A 19,045-nucleotide genomic window follows, 5' to 3' on the forward strand; every position below is an offset into this window, starting at 1 on the left:
CAGTGACTAGGAGGCCAGCGCTCCAGCCGCATTATGGTGAAACTATCCAATTATAGCTTTATGCTGTGCTTCACAAGCGGTTGTCAAAGCCGGTATAAGGAGCGCAGCGAGCAATCCAGTCGGCCGTGATTGGATCAGGGCTGACTTGATGCGTCGCTTTAGCTAGCTCCTTATTGGATCTTAATATTGTCGTCAGCTCCCGTTAGGAGCGCTGTGCGAACCTACAGCGACCCACCTGGTGACAAACGTGGTAAGCAACGGTAAAGCATTCTTAAATTCAAATGCTCATTATTGTAGAAGACTTCCTCGGGAACAGTCGAGATTTTCTTCTGAACACGCAGAGAAAAGTTCTCTGTGAAACGTAAAGAGTTTCACCTTGTTTTCTTGACAAGGCGGGAGCCCAAAAGCCCATATCAGGTCTACAAGTACGGGCCGTGAAAACATCAATGTTAACATTATCCAAAATTTTTCGTCTTACAATATCAGTTATTAATGTTTCTCACGGATATCCTCCGTGTTAACAACAACGCCAAGAGAATGTCTTGTCATGTCTGATATTCAAATTCTTCAGACATGTCCTGCCTCTTAACAGTAGATCAAGAGAAAATGTTCAAGGTCCCAGTAAAAACCTTATAACAAAGTGGACATATATACATTCTCTCTGAAAGATGCGAATACCGTACATATACTTTTAACATAATGTCCGTTAATCCTATGTTTCCGAAAATGGACATATGTGGTTCCTCAAATAACCGATTCAGGCAAGTAATCACGATGTAGTAAAAACGTTTCTGTTCTAACACTCAGGGTCCAAGGAACACAAAATCCTTCCAGAAATGAATTTTATAAAATCGGTAAAACCCTTCGGACAAAATTCAATTCGATCCGCGTGGTAATGGTAAGTGGCAATTTACAATTGCATTGGATTTACTAAATTATGAAAATTCATTGTAACTGAAGGAAACCAATGATTTTACACTAAGTATTTTATATTTACATATTTTAGATAATAACTTATGTAAAATACAGTTTTTCGCGTTAAATAATAATATAACAATATGTTTTATTTATTCTGGCAAAGTTAGGGATGTACTCCCCTTTTTTTTTAATTTTTTTTTTTTTTTTTTTTGCTAGTTGCTTCTAGTTGCTTTAGGTCGCACCGACATAGATATGTCTTATGGCGACGATGGGATGGGAAAGGCCGAAGGATTAGAAGGAAGCGTCCGTGGCCTTAATTAAGGTACAGCCCCGGCATTTGCCTGGTGTGAAAATGGGAAACCACGGAAAACCGTCTTCAGGGCTGCCGACAGTGAGGCTCGAACCCACTATCTCCCGATTACTGGATACTGGCCGCACTTAAGTGACTGCAGCTATCGAGCTCGGTTACTCTCTTTCTAACACTTAACCAGTCTTAACTTAGAACACTGTTAATAATAACTACCGATGACAATAATATGATAAAAATATTAACAATAATAAGAGTACTAGTATTAAAAAAAGTAATCACACGTAAAAGAATCATATCATCTATATAATGCACATCGTACGTAAGTAATAATAATAATAATAATAATAATAATAATAATAATAATAATAATAGTAATAATAGTAATAAGTAATAAGTACTATAACTACTACTTAAGGTAAAGTTTAGAATATGTATATATTTCTACACTTTACCGAGATATCGTCTTCCAATCAGAAGTGAAGAGAAGAATTAGTATTATGAAGAAGAAGAAGATTTGTGAAAGGAAGGGGGAAATAATGATGAAGAGGTGGTAGGAGGAGGTATTTCCAGGTCAAAACTTGATGATTCATGCATGTTTACCTAGTTTTTCGAAACAGGCATGTTTAAAAGCTGAGCTGTTGGACATGCCTCTGACTTTCACTTGTAAGAGATTCCATTGACGAGCTGCGGTAACGGTGAATGATTTCGTGTAGATTGCTGTTCTGTGTACAGGAAGGGATAAACATATGGTGCTGCAGGATCGGATATTTTTGTTATGGTCTGTGGAAAGGAGCTTGATGCGATCACGGGGATAGGCTGGTTGAGAAGTTTTAAGAATATTATGCAAAAAGCCAAGAGTATGATATGTGGGCCGTTCTTGCAGTCGAAGCCACCCGAGCCGTGTCTAAGACGGTGTGACATAGTCAGTGTAACGACGTCCACAGATAAACTTTACACAAGCATTCTGAGCACTCTGTAATTTCCTTCCGCAGTCTACCCCTAGGTTGTTGTAAACTATATCTCAATAATCAAAATGAGGTAATGCGATTAATTCAGCAAGAATTTTCTTTCGTTTAAAAGGGAAAGTGAATTTGAATTTACTGTGACAGTGTAGCGTTCCGTATATTTTTCTACACATAGATAAATTTTGGACAGACCAGGACCGATGTTCGCCAAATATTGTCCTCTACACTGAGACCTGTCTCCATGATCAAAGTGCAACCGAGCTCAGACTGCCCAGTTTTTTCGTAAGCGAATGGCACCTAACTTGCAGAATATCTAACATAAGAATGCAACGAAATTTGAAACGGCAGTCATTTTTAAGACCCTATTACATTACGAAAGCACACGATTTGTCACAATTTGTTTTCACAGATTAAAATATTAAATGGAGAACTGCACGAAAACTCATTAAATTCAACTTTGCATATGAGTGGACATAGTACTGCTTACAACGGCACTCCTCGTGTGCAATTTAGTAGAATTACAATTAACTAAATGCGTTATTATGTTAACACTGATTCAGTCGATTTTCTGTTATATGCATGATAGAGGAAGGTACATGTTAATAAAGCTAATGTATTATATTAATTAATTATACTAAATAAGTTGATATAAATATATGTGGTAACTACTATGAATTATTACAGTTACGTTAAAAGTTGATAACGCAATTATATACGACTGCAACACACAAACATACACACACACGCTAATGGCTCGGCACATCACTATGTTCATAATTGGAAAGGATATTTTAACATTAGCCAATCACCACGTGAATTCGTAAGTAAACTTACATTTTTAACTCAAGTTTGAACGTGGATATGTTTTCTGGACGGGGGTATACCTGCAATTTGCTTCACCAGTTTAGCGAAGAGAATTCTGGATTGAGATAAAGCCGACAGCGTGATAACTAAGCAACAGTGTTCGTCATCTGCCTGTACAAAGTCTTCTTCCTCACGTTATTACCGTGTGCCAGAACTCTGCCTTCTAAATACAGTAGGTGCAATAGGCGCCGTGCGTGCTTTAAACAAGTTTCCGCGTGTCACGTAGGTCACAGCACACAGTAACGTCACTGAAGGCAGCAGGACTTGTCAAATAATACTAATCTTCCGAATGTGTATGGACCTAAAATTGCGTGCTGAATTATCAACTATTTTCTTGGAAGTACATATTGATAGGTTGGGCTACCTGACATAGCATGGGAATGTGTGCTGGATCAGGTGCCACATTGCTTGACGTAGATCGTGATGCTACATTTTCAATTTTCTGGACATCTTCATCTCCTCTGTGGGTGGAGTTAATCCCTGCATGTCGTAAGAGGCTACTAGGAGAGGAACAACCAGTGAATTTGTCCTCGTTCTCACCTCTTTGCCTTTTGTTGTTGTTGTTGTTGCTAGTGGCTTTACGTCGCACCGACACAGATAGGTATTATGGCGACGATGGGATAGGAACGGCCTAGGATTTGGAAGGAAGCGGCCAGCATTTGCTTGGAGTGAAAGTGGGGAAACCCACAGAAAACTATCCTTAGGGCTGCTGACAGTGGGATTCGAACCCTCTATCTCCCGGATGCAAGCTTACAGCCGCGCGCTCCTAACTGCACGGCCAACTCTTCTAAGCTCTTCTATGCTTTTCCGGGTAGTGAAAAATTTACAGATATCTCTTTTCCGTTGTTGTTTTTGTTGTTGAAACATTACATTAATTTGTAATCAACCAAGATTAACGATTTTTACCCTCGTACTTTTCGTAGCTAAGTAATAGATGCTATGCCATTTCTGTTTTATACCAGGTGGCTCACGGACGCCGTACTTTCTACTTATAAATGTCCCGTATGCATAAGTGATGTGTGGGGTGTCTACCAACTGATTTTAACAGGGGAACTACTGCCAGCGGGCAGGTTACGACAGAATATGAAGAGATAAGAAACAGAGTCACACTCGCAGCATGTTACTCAGCGCTGCCGGTCGAATGCACCCTTTGCATTCGTAAACATCGTTTTCGATCGCATAGTTCTAGGCTGGTGTATGGTACAGCCGCACTATATTTGCTGTCTGCATATCGGCAGTAGCTAGTGTGATCAGCAGCGGTGAATACACATACATTATTTTAATCTGGACAATCTGGTCGGAATGTAACAGAAGCTCCAAACAGACGTATGCCTTCTACATACGTACTTCACCGAACAGTATTAGTTCTTGTTTCAAACATGCAACTCTTCCATTGAGTGGAATGTCTACACGTGTATAAATAAATAAGTTATTAGATTTCCTTTTCTACACATTTGGCGTGTCTACAAACAGCGGCGATTAGGGAGTGCGGCGAGGAGGGACAGTTGCTCCCCCCCTCCACTTTGTGGAGTACACATTACATTTTCATTCCACTTTAGCCAGCTGGAACTAGGAATTATTTTAAAAAGCTGTTTATACAAACCTTGTTATCTTATCTACTAATTCCTTCGTTTATTTTCTTTAATTATTAACATAATTATTGACGGAAATACGCACAAAATGCTGTTCGTCGCGCTAACCAATTTGTGTAGCTCTACAGCAAGTAATGGAGACTTTGCCTGTGCTGTGAGGAAGGGTAGTCGGGGTATATATTGTTTGCTGAGGTCGTAGCCACTGAGTTATAATTCACCCACTTGTCGCGCGCATTCATCAGTCTGGCGGTCTCTTTAATGTCTGTTAGTTTCTTAGTTAGTATTCAAATACTAAATTATTTTTAACTGCGTAATCATGCCGAACTTCTATGTAATTATACCGGGCAAGATGGCGGTGGGGTTAAGGGCGTGCAGCTCTGTTTTTGCACTCGGAAGATAGTAGTTTCGAATCCCACTGTCAGCAGCCCTGAAGATGGTTGTCCGTGGTTTCCCATTTTTACACCAGGCAAGTGCTGGGGCTGTACCTTATTTAAGGCCACGGTCGCTTCCTTTCCACGCGTAGCCCTTTTCTGTCTCATCGTCGCCATAAATCCTATCTATGTCGGTGCGACGTAAAGCCAATTGTAAAAAAATATTCAGTTGTAATCGTATTTCAACAGGAGTTAATACCAACGTTCTTAAGTTATTTCTTTGTGTTATGTTATTTATTAAGTAAATGCCCCGTAGTATGTTTGTGAGACCTGGTGAAAAGTTTATTATACAGCATTGAATCAAAATCCCAAAAAAACTATTATTACGAATAGGCAAAATCCACGGGGCTGATTAATTATATTTATAAAAAAGCATAATACAAACGAAATAATTTAGTCCGGTGAATGTAAAGTTGGTATTCTCTCGCGTTGAAATTACAATTACAATTAAATATATCTGTTTTTACAATTGACTTTATGTCGCACCGACACAGATAGAACTTATGCGAAGGAAGCAACCGTGGCCTTAATTTAGTATTTGAATACACACTAAGAAACTAACAGACAATAAAGAGACTGCCAGACTGACGAATGCGCGCGGCAAGCGGGTGAATTATAACTCCATGGCCACAATCTCGGCAAAATTTTTTACCCCTACTACCCTTCCTTACAGTACATGCAACGTCTCCACTACTTGCCGTAGCGCTATACAATAAAGGAAAGATTTAGCATATAAGACAACAAGGCTTGTACAAATAGCTTTTTAAAAATAATCCCTAGTTCCAGCTGGCTAAAATGGAATAAATGCCATATTTACTCCACAAAGTGCGGGTGGGAGTTACTGTCCCTCCTCACTCCACCTCCTAACCGCCGCTACTGTTTGTAGACACGCCAAAGATGCAGTAAATGAAATCTAATAACTTATTAATTTATACACGTGTAGACATTCAACTCGATAAAAGACAACATTGCATGGAACAAAAACAAATACTGTTCGGCGAAATATGTGCGTAGAAGGCGTACGTCTGTCTGGAGCTTCTGTTGCATTCCGACCAGGTTGTCCAGCTTAAAATAATGTCTATGTATTCACCGCTGCTGATCGCACTAGCCATTGCCGATATGCAGACAGCAAATATAATGCGGCTGTACCATACACCAGCCTAGAACTATGCGGTCGAAAACGATGTTTACGAATGAAAAGGATGCATTCGACCGGCAGCGCTGAGTAACATGCTGCGAGTGTGACCCTGTTTCTTATCTCTTCATATTCTGACGTAACCTGCCCGCTGGCAGTAGTTCCCCTGTTAAAATCAGTTGGTAGACACCCCACACATCACTTATGCATACGGGACATTTATAAGTAGAAAGTACGGCGTCCGTGAGCCAACTGGTATATATATTCCATTCCTTTTCATCGACGGCTTGAAGATAAACCTTTATAGTGAATCTTTCCAAAACTGGCTATATATTATTTAACATTTGGGTGCAGATGTTAGTATTGGAAGTGGCCGTGAATATATCAATCATCCCAATTTAAAATGTTGTTATTATAGTAGTCAGTTAACTTACTGTGGGATGTACTGGAATTTTAAGGAAATATACAGAAAATGTTTCATTTTGAACGAACTTCCATCTACGAGAAGAGTGAACATTCAACTTTAAAGCGGTGCACAATGGTTTAATACTTCCTAATTTATCATAGTCTAACGTGGCGGGGATGAAAAATAAGGACAACACAACTGGTAGCGTTTCATTCTAAGACTAGGCACACCAGATGTCAGATTCCACTTCCTCCACACTCACAATCACACTGGTTCCAAAGTTCTCAGCAGACAGGTTCCAATATTGCATGTCATGCACCGTCTCTTTCTTTAAACAGCTGACGCTTGTTCTCGGTCACATACTCCAATAGTTTCCGTTCGATGCTGCTCGCTGGTTTTTCTCGGATTTCCTCGCTGACACGCACATTCCTGAAGCATTCACAGACTTCGGACAGACTCGATCTTCAGCTACTCGTCAGAAATCACATCACACAATTACAAAACTCAACATATAACACAACGCCTGAACTGAACTGAACCGTACTTCACAACAGAATCAGAGGCTCCAAAGGAACAGTCCTTCACGACGACACTTACACTGAACTGATCTCGCTGACTGACACAGGCTGGCTTCCGGAGATGTTTCTCCAAAGGGCAGGTCTGTAGTATACTCCAGAGCAGAGGTGCTCACGGTGGCACACAGCATACAAGACTGCGGGAAACCGGGCGAGGGATCAGCGTGGGCGCTTCAGCGGCAGCAACGTGGTTAAGCCTCAGGCCGTGACGGTCATTGAAGGGTGAATGTTCATTTTAGTGCTTTTATTACCAGTGGAGAGAAATGAATGCAATTTTCAATATACGTTACGTTGTATGTAATTAGGTATTTATGTTCTGTTTATATGTACTAACCGGATACAATAAAGAGTTTACAGGTACCTCAAATATTTTTATACTATAAGCCAGGGCTTCCCAAACTCTTTGTGTCTGAGCCCCTCTGCATGTCGTATTCACGCCCAAGGAACCCCTCGCCACAGAACATAATTCAGAATTCAGTGAACATAAAAACAGAATTTTGTAATGTTACCATGTTTGATTGTATTCCTATAACTTAGGGCTAATATTTATTTTCCTTTCAATTTAACTTCATTTGCATCAGGATACCTTATACATACATAGACTTGATAAAACTATGTGACACTTGGCTATTAATTACAAGAGTCTGGATCTGAAAAGGATCTGGAAAGTTTTTAAAAATGCTTTTTGTTCGAAGGCGTCGACCTAGAAAGATCTTTTGCTCCTACTTGCACCATATGTTATCAACCTGCGTGTATTTGGAAATCGCGAAAGTGTAAAGTGTTGACTGTGAGGAAAGGAACGTTAAGCACGACACAAACAACCAGTCCCCAGGCCAGGGATATTAATAATTTACAATTAAAAATCCCTGACCCGGCCGGGAATCAAACCCGGGGCCGGACATCTGAAAAGTTACTTGAGAAAATTGACTCGGTACGGTTGTTGGATCAATGGGAGGGAAGGTGCTGTTTTCTAAAGACCAAGCCTTTTACAAGCGTAGTCACTCGAACCTAAGATCAGCCTCTAAATTAGCTCTGTTTTTGTACTTTGTTTTCATTTTTCTGAGAAAGCAGATAAGATATACTCACACAGAAATGTTTACATGAAAGGCATTAAGCTCAGTGTTTCCTTCCTAGAAATTGTAGGGCATGGGGGATGTCATGGACCCATACTTTAGAACAGAACCAGGGGCTCCAAAGGAACAGAGACGTGGGTTGTGATACAAGATCTTCACAAGATACTGCCAACTTGTACCATTTATCGACCCAGGATTCCATATACTGTATGTAAGTTGTACAACAGTGAAGACAAAGTTCCTAAACTTAGAATATTGATCTACGAATTGTGTGTGTAAAATAAAATATCCCTCCTTAAGTACTTATAACTTACATTATTATTGATGATCCCTTGAATTATAGTTACGGCCCCCACGGGTCCGCGGTCCACAGTTTGTTAATGAATGCTCTTCGGAACGAATTACAGGTTTTAAGAGCGGATATATTTTAGGAACCTTCCTAATATAGTAAAGAGTAAATCGGATGAGCTCTGGCTTCTTGCTACTTGCATGTAAATGATCTCCAAACTATCCAGTCATGTTTACCGGGAATAACATGAGTTAGATTATTTCTTTGAATACATACCTTATACTTATTTGTTATTGCATTTACAGTGTTGTCGTACTTGGATAGTTAACATCGTTGTCTACACTAATGATGAAAGACACCCGCTATTTAGAGGGTAGCTATTATTACTAAACGTCTGATGATAAGGTTTAAATATAATTTATAAAAACTCATTGAACTCACAAAGAATTATAGTGTATAAAATCAAGCATTAAATTTGTTGATATATGAAAATATATTACGTTTTAAACAATATCAGGATTTTAAATTTTCTTAGTGGGAATTACGTAATCCAATAAATTGTAAATCATGACTTGTACAAAACCCAGTTTAACACGAAGCCTGTAAGGTCTCAGACATTGAAGATTTGAGACAATTTGATATCTCATTGGTCTTAATATAGAACAGGTGCGAACGATCCCGTTGTAGATAAATGTCTGTACTCTTCTTAACCAATGCACACAAGTGACACGGGATCATCAACTCATGGTTTCAATACAAATAACTGATAACATTTCAACATCTTCAGAGTTAATTGATGAAATAGAATTAATGTGTTGTTTGTTACACCTTAATTCGTCAACATTTTCATTTACCATATTTTCTGTTCACCTTATTTCCCGTTTAGTATGTAAAATTAGAATTCCGTAGCTTTAATTATGGAATCAATTAAATATTCTTGTAGGTTGAGGCTATGCTATCTGTTATATGGAAAACTGTTACTTCTTTTCTATTCCTCGCAATGTCAACAATTCAATGCATTCAGTACGTAATGGAATGGTAGGAACTGTAATACATTTCATGTTTCATTTCCACCCACACTTTCAACAATCACGTGCAAGAATAAAATTAAAACTCGTCATTAAATAAATTTACTGTAATTAATTTAGTGTATGTTTAAAAATATTTGTAATATTTCACCACGTTCGTGTTTAGAAGCAATTTGTAGCATACGTATTAAAGTTCTGTAATGATGCGGTTTCATATTGTTTTACATTTTTTTGTTTTGCGTATGTTTGAGGCACTGTACATGCCAGTTTGGCAATATCCAAAAATACCTTTACTCTTTGCCGTACTATTATAAAATCTGACCAGAATTCCTAATTTCTTTAAAACAATCATATCATTGGTAACTAGAGAGAAGGATATTGGTAATTATTAAGCGGTCTCAGCATGTGAGAGTATTATTTTTGACGAAGTGTAGGCTACCTACATTTCAATTTGGATATTCCATTCGTCTTTACCAGGTGGACGAGGAGTTGTAACTCCATTGAGCAGCGCATTTCGGAGTATTCGTTAATTCTGTCCGGTAAACTCCAAACCATAATTTGCATGCCAGATTTGTACGTCGTAGAGAGGTAAATAAGGTAGGGGGCGCATATTTTGTCCCCTTAGCAGATTTGGACTTGTAGAAATGCAGGAGTATTAAGGATAAGGCTAGAAATTTGTATATACATTACTGAATATATTCTCCACTTACAGGCAAGTTACAATGAAACTAAACATAAACACTACGAAAACTAAACTACCAAAATGTGTTCGTAATTTCGTCCCCACAAACTTTAGTGGAAACTACAATTAATTGTAATATATTTTTCCTTTCTAACCTCACCAAACTCCTTCCCTATAATGAATTACTTGAAAGCCATATATAAAAATATTTCTTTGGTATTCTTTTTAACATAGTCTTTCAGCGTTGCTCGTGGAATGTTAAAAGCTTTTTTTGCACGTTTCTACCCCATTATCTTGTCCCTCACTGCCTTAATATTATTTTTCATAGCCTCCCTATCCCACCGCTTGCTTTTTCAATCTGAATATATAATTAAATTCATAAGTAACAAATAGATTGAAAGGGGACGAAATTACGTACATACCCTGATTTAATATAGTGGTCGCTACATTAACTCACGCCAACCATCTCACTGTAGCGACTACACGCCAGAAACTACACCACACGATTGGAATGCAGTCCAGTATTTCATACACATATCAGTGTTCACTCCAGGAACAACAAGCTGTTAATTTGAACGCTGCACTAACTCAGCTCAGCATGAAAAATAAATCCTCCTTGTGCACGTAAACTGAATGGGGTGCACACTACCAACTCTCACAACAAGACAATGGGATGGGGCTACGCGTGTACGTGCAACTAAATATTAGGTACCCGCCGTGCAAACTGGAAATCCCTAGGGGGAGAAAATTAGGTGCGGGGACGGTTTTTGGCTCCCCCATCTTACGCTCCTTTCCACCCTTCAAACCTCATACTCTGCCCGCCGAGTTGGAATCCGAGATCCTGAGATATGACGATGACATCATACGATATAATAGTCGAGATAATTTACACAAATAATCCGTTTTCTAAACTGGCAGATGGGACTGGATTGTATGCTCTGCTAGTAAGATTTCAGGGCACATTAACTCTGAAAGCAAAGTCACGGTGAAGTTGATAGGGCGATTTGAACTTGAGCAGGAACGATGACGTCATGACAATGTTTACTTTCATTTTGTGCAAGTATTCATAATATTCACTTCCTTTAAAAAATAATTCGATTTTGAAAAATGTATTATTATTATTATTATTATTATTATTATTATTATTATTATTATTATTATTATTATTATTATTCATAATAATATTCATCGTTAGAGCCAGTAAGGAATGGGAGATCTCAACTGCTTGTCTTCTTGTGGGCCCACCAGGTTTCATCCTTTCGGAGTGTGCTTTCTTCCATGCATCAGTCGAGTTGGGACTTCTTCTTGGTGAACCTGTCTAAGTTTGTGTTTGAGTGGCATTTGGAGTTGAATTTCTGTTTCTGAGATCCTTATCGATCTCCACCAACCAAGGAGGAATCGTTTCGAGACTTCTGAATTAGGATAACAAAAAATCTACAGATTCTTTCAGATAACAATCTGAAGAGGTGGGCGTAAAATATGTATCCCTCTTTTCCGGATTACGCTTGATATGGTTTCGGCGTAGTTGTATATTTCTAAGCTGCCCTGAAGTCTGTAAACATCAACGTTGAGGTTGGGAGCAAGAATTTTTCGGATAATCCTCTTTTCCTTAATTGCCAGTTCCAAGCATGCCATGTGTTTGAAGTGTTAAACATTCTGCTGCATACAATGCTTCTGTTCTAATTACAGTTTGGTAACTTCGAATTTTTGCATTTTGAGAGATGGGCTTTTTGTCATATATGTTTTGAGTGAGTCGGAATGCTGTTTCAAACTTGTTGACACGTGTTAAGGTGGTGAACTTCTCAGAATTGTTGGATTCAACCCATTCACCATGGTACTTGAATCTTTCCAATTTCAAGATTCTACCGTGGGTAGACAGAATATGTGGAGGAGCATGTATGATACATACATACATACATACATACTGAACCCTTTAGGTCCTATTGAGGGATACCTACCTTCCTTACCTATCAGCAAAGTTCATGAGATCTGTCTCTTGGGTCGTTTCGGGTTCTTCGTCACTTGCTGAGGTAAAGGTAGGGTTCATTAATCCTAATCTATCTACTGGAATGAAAGGTCTGTTTAAAAGATTCCTATTTATTCAGGAAATTCTGAAGCAATCTGTCACTGGTATCATAGAAGTCAATTGGGTCCACTGGACACCACAATCATTTTTACATAAATGTCAGAACACTGGTGTGAGAATTTAACGCGATCGCCTGATGGGCATTCTTACTAGAAACCATTGTCTCAATTATTAATCATTTAAGAAAGGAAAGTCTGGAAATCCTTAAATTCGGCTTCCATGTGAGACCACATGTACCATCATAGTGATTCGTAATGGTCCAGCCCTCGTAACACGAACTCTGGACTCTGGTTATAATTAAGGCCGTCCAATCGGTGTATGCCACACAGTGGTTCTACGGCATGGACCCTTAATTGAATCGATGTGACCTGCGTCTATGTCATGGACCGACCTCTAATCTTCTAAGTTACTTTAAAGTCATTGTGGATGATGACCGCAAGGAAAGGATGCTACAATGGCATATGACCCTAATCTAAGTCACTGAGGTTGATGACCCCCTGACCATCCAAGTTTCTAGGCTGAAGGCTAAACACAATTAAGTTACATCGGTTGATGACCAAAGTTCCACTTTACTATCCCCAGCACATTCACTGCTCAATCAATCAAAGTTCAATAATTACAACAACAACAATGCTCACAAACTTTGTGGCAGAAAAATCCATTTCCTTCGGATATGTCCCCTTTATCTTTACTTTATTTTTTTAATATTCCCCAGACACAAATTAAAATTTCCAGAATGCACCTCCAAGTTATTCGCTTGATTAAAGTTATTTCAAAATGCGGTTTCACTGAATTTAATAATTTAATAAATTTAAATGATTTATCGAAATGTTAAAGAACAGTAAATTTTATCTCCGCGGACTCTGGTTTCTTCACAACATTCTAGGCAGCTGTGATGTGAATTCAATATTGCGATGTTTATCTGGCTGGAAAAGAATTTGTTACATCATTCATGTCCAGCTATATATCTCGTATCGTGATATCACACTTTAAAATCTAATCTAATCCTAACCGTTATTAACACTTGGATATCCTAATAATCTACGTACAAACCAAACAACTCGCCATATAATTACGATGTCATATCTCGTCATCACTGAATTTTGCACACCCCTCGCAGACAAACCGATCAATCACGACCATCGCTCTATATTTTGGACAACCCTGAAATTGGGTTACTCTGTTCCTTATACTCAAAGTTCATGGTTTCCAATGTTCATTACGTCCCCAATTACAGTATTTCACAATACTTAGATCATTACCGGCTATGAATTTTCAACTAAATCCAGCATTTTAACGTTTTCCTGGCCGAGAATACAGTCTCAATACCAAGCCTGTCCCGTTAGATAGCTGAGGTGTCTCACCCCCCCTCGCTCGCTTGGCAGTTACAGGAACCACCTGGTTTATTCACAGTTGACTGACTTCTCAAAATGTTCCCTTTAAACTCTGCCGACATAATTAAACAAATACGATATTCTAACCAACAAAACGCACAGATTATGCTTCAAGATGCCCACACTAATTATACGCGTCGCCAATTGATACCGCTATAGATTTCTATGAATTTCTTTCCATTCCCAACATTATAAAATATTCCTCGGGCTATCATATCCCGGCTTCAATGACAGGACTCTAACCTGATTCGCACATCTCATTTCAACTCATACAAAACATTCCTCGGGCTTCCGGGTCCCGGCTTCAATGACAGGTCCAACCTGATTCACAAAACTAACCTCTGTTTCCCAGCTCCACAATTATCATCGACAAAGAACTGGAATAAAATCCTCACTAGAAATTCCGACATCTAATATCGCACAATGCATTACTCATGAATAACTTCGCATAAATGATATCGTATTTAATAACTTGATTTTTACGAGAAATGACTGAAACATTCTACTAGATCTTTATATTGTCAGTCAGACACAGTTTAAAATGGGCATAGAAAAACGTTTCTCTCCGTGACCAAATTCATCTCCCTTGGCTCTCACCCGACAGCGCTCTTCCTCTCGATTGAAAATGAGTAACCATGGATTATTATTATTAACGTCAAATTGCAGTCAGAAGAATTTTACGTCGAATGAACATCTTACTTTGACATCACAAAATATAGGTAGTACACTCACACGGATGACGATCTACATTGGACGTGATATCACTTCGGAACCCTATTCAATAACTTTTTACAACATTATATGGCACTCGCAAGACTTCAAAATTTTATCCAAGTGGAAAATAAAACAAATGACTCTTTTAGTCGTACTCTCACACTTACAAAACTTAGTAGGGCGACCACTGCGTCGTATATCCCCATTCAAATACACTTTTAGAAATCACGATACGAGATATAAGAGGTAGTAAGATGGGAAGTCACCTACCTCATGTCGTCACGCCAGTATTCATCTTAGGGCTCACCTGTGACCCTGGCATTTTATTTAGCCATCTTTACATTCATGGCTGTACATCTCATTATGTTTCTTCAGGTTTCCTGGAATAAAGCATAAAAAAAAAGAAATACCCTTCACTTGTTTGCGGAGCGCACACGATGGATTGTAATTATTCCCGCACACGAATTACTTAATCACATTAGAATATTTCAGTACTTTGACCGTCCTATCTGGTACAGTTATTTCACTCAAGAAAACTATCTCCTCGTGGAGTCAAGACTTAGCCGCAATGGCTAAAATCTGCAGTCGAACTCAGTCTACTTTCGTTGGTTTGATTTCGCAGAGCAGCTCAACAATTTTTCGTCCGCTTTGTATCACAAATGCCGGAGAAGGAAGCTTCGTCATGGCGTCCCTTCATATTTATAGCAGTTACCCCCTCTCTTCGGATCTCTCCCTTTGCCGCCAAGAAAATTTCTCTAAATTTTCTGACTTACCTAAACTGTAATTTCAAGAGTTTTGAAAGTGACTACATGCTTGCTACATTTCTGACGGTAGTGTTCATGGACATTTAAAAATTTTACGGGTTCGATTTGTGAGATGATTGACCTCCTTTGATAGGCACTATATTTTTTTGACTTGGCGTGGTCACGCCGTGTACACGCGCTTTGAAATAGTTCATAAAAATGACTTGAGATTCTTCCGCCGTCGACACGTGTGGTTGACGTCACGTACCCCAGAGCGTGGGACCGAAGGTAATCACCCCCTCGTCACGTGTCAACTCCATGCTATCAAGAATCCAACTTTAAGTTTAATTTGTCATATTATGCATAATGTTCTTAGGGCACAAAGGTCATGGGTTCAATACATACATACATACATACATACATACATACATACATACATTATCATTATAGACTGTTATGCCTTTCAGCGTTCAGTCTGCAAGCCTCTGAGAATTTACTAAACGTCGCCACAATCCTCGATTTGCAACTAGTGTTGTGGCCTCATTTAGTTCTATACCTCTTATCTTTAAATCGTTAGAAACCAAGTCTAACCATCGTCGTCTTTGCCTCCCTCTACTTCTCTTACCCTCTATAGCAGAGTCCATTATTCTCCTAGGTAACCTATCCTCCTCCATTCGCCTCACATGGCCCCACCACCGAAGACGGGTTATGCGTATAGCTTTATGCATCGAGTTCATTCCTAAATTAGCCTTTATCTCCTCATTCTGAGTACCCTCCTGCCATTGTTCCAATCTGTTTGCGCCAGCAATCATTCTTGCTACTTTCATGTCTGTTTTTCATGTATGATATTATTATTATTATTATTATTATTATTATTATTATTATTATTATTATTATTATTATTATTATTTCATGCATGAGAAACTGGGAACGTATGGTCATTTTTAACTCATTTTCATTTTTCTCAAGTCCCTTTCATTGGACGATTTAGCAGTGGACATTCACATCTATATCCTGGCTTCGAATTTCGCTGACACCATGTGAAATCTGCGTTATATACTGTTAAGTTCCATGTGGGAAACTGTTACAGAAATGTTTTTATTAATGCATTACACTATTACCTACATGTAATACTAGCATTTTCGAGACCAGCCTATCTTTATGTCGAGACGTAAATGCTCATAATGATCTGAAGATTCTGTGGTTAATCATTTCCAGTAACACTCCATAATAATGTATTACCTTTCATACCAGAAGTGAAGAACATGGCTTATCTACTGGCACTTAGTACTACTTGGAGTTCATTATCTTACCCCATATTTTGCTGAAATCAGTTAAACCGGGCGAGTTGGCTATACGGTTAGGAGCGCGCAGCTGTGAGCTCGCATCCGAAAGATAGTGGGTTCGAACCCCACTGTCGGCAGCCCTGAAAGTTTTCCGTGGTTTCCCATTTTCATGCCAGGCAAATACCGAGGCTGTACCTTAATTAAGGCCACGGCCACTTCCTTCCCTTTTCTAGGTCTTTCCTGTCCCATCGTCGCCATAAGACCTATCTATGTCGGTGCGACGTAAAGCAACTAGCAAAAAAGAATCAGTTAACGTAGGTTATACGTACATTTATAGGAACGTTCTTACAGAAATGGAATGACATCCGTTTCACCTGCTAATATGAGTTTATCGTTCATTCTCTGGAACGTTTTGTCATCAAGCAAACTCGAGATGTATTGTAAGTCTGACTAATAAGGTTGGCTCCTCCACTTGGAGCTTGCCATACGGATGATTCCCCTTTAAAGTCTCAACGTCCTCTTGGAGTCATCCATCAAGTCAGAAAGACAGGATTACGAACGTTTAAGGAACAACGGTTGATTGACTCGCAGTTATTTACATTAAAAAGAATCTTTAAATGAGACTATTTAGTGTCACAGGTCTCCAAAATGAACTGAGGTTCGGATTAACATAAAAACAACGATAGCGAGAACAGATAAGCAAATGCCAAGGGCTGTGTAGTTCAAGAGGCCAGTTTGAATTGAGATTGTTTCACTGGCAAAAAAGAGAAGAATTTCAAGCAACACTCAGCCTCTTAGAAGACAAAGCACTGAATTATGCAAATGAAGTGTAATTATGCATGGCAAGAAATAATTAGTGAAGCTCAGAAGGGAAACAGCAAGCAAATGTAGGGCTGAGTGAATATTTGCAGGGTAGTAAATAAGAAGCCTTAGCGAAACATTGCTTCAATGAGGTATAGAAATTAAGTTGTTCCTGTGTATTTTGTATACCATAGAAGTGCTGTTTCAAGATTTATATTCGGGCACTTCCAACTTAAAGATTCATGGAGTCTTTTTGTTTTGAGTTATATTTATATTCGGGCACCTACAACTTAAAGATTCATGGTTTTTTTTTTTTTGTTTTGACTTATATTTATTCTGCTGGGCGTGTATATTGCTGCTCGTAGAACGGGACATGCAGACAATTGTGTATTATTGTGTTGTTTCTGGGTCATCCGTCTAAAGGCTGGGTTGATGCAGCACTCCACGCCATCCTAATCCGTGCTAAAATTTTCATTGCTACGTAACCACTCCATCCTGTGTCTGCACGTATCTGTTTCTCATACCTCTATTACTAGAACTAGGATTTATTGAATTAATAAATAATCCGTCCTCCAATGAGGGTGACTATGTAGATCCAGAACATAATCAAAAACCTTGCATTAAAGTTGTGTTTAAATATTCAATATGAATATTGTATGAATCGGTTAGTATTTAAAATACAAATGCATATGTGTAATTTGTAGTGAGTGCCTAAAGATTACTATGAATCTGTTTTCAAATTCATAGAATGGATTTTTTAAACGTTCCAGTATTGTTACAATGTGATTTGATAGTGAGCTTCTGACAATTTCGTCCGGACCTTTCGAGAATGTGCTTAATAATTGTGTAAAAGGTGCATACTGGGATTCAGAAATCAATACCAACCAAACAAATGCTTTAGTATAATTTATCATCTGCCATGGATTGGCGAAATTACTTTAGAGAAATATTATTTAGGTCAGATGTTACAGCACTCAGTTACAGTTACAGTACAGAATTACTGTATTTCATCATTGACATCTAATCCTAGATATTTGAATCGTCTGCTATTCCTCCTTACTGATGGGATTATTGATTTGAAGTATTGTTTTATCCTTGAGATAACTTAAAATTATTAATGGCTGTATATTTATATTTGTGTATTGATAATTTACATTCTACAAAACTGTTCTCAGCATAATTAAGCAAGATAGAGGGTCTCTTTCTGCTTCCTTTCTTAATCTGCTTACCCTCCAGGATTGGTTTTTCCCTCGGACTCAGCGAGGTATCCCACCTCTACCGCCTCAAGGGCAGTGTCCTGGAGCGTGAGACATTGGGTCGGGGGATACAACTGGGGAGAATGACCAGTACCTCGCCCAGGCGGCCTCATCTGCTATGCTGAACAGGGGTCTTCGTGGGGGATGGGAAGATTGGGGAAAGGATAGGCAAGGAAGAGGGAAGAAAGCGGCCTTGGCCCTAAGTTAGGTACCATCCCAGCATTTGCCTGGAGGAGAAGTGGGTAACCACGGAAAACCACTTCCAGGATGGCTGATGTTGGAATCGAACCCACTTCTACTCAGTTGACCTCCCGAGGCTGAGTAGACCCCGTTCCAGCCCTCATACCACTTTTCAAATTTCGTGGCAGAGCCGGGAATCGAACCCGGCCTCAGGGGGTGGCAGCTAATCACACTAACCACTACACCACAGAGGCGACCCCTTTCTGCTCTGCTGATAATTACTACGTGATCGGGGGATTTAGATTTAGCTATAACTT

This window comes from Anabrus simplex, chromosome 7 (genome assembly GCF_040414725.1).
Source record: "Anabrus simplex isolate iqAnaSimp1 chromosome 7, ASM4041472v1, whole genome shotgun sequence".
NCBI classification, from domain to species: Eukaryota; Metazoa; Arthropoda; class Insecta; order Orthoptera; family Tettigoniidae; genus Anabrus; species Anabrus simplex.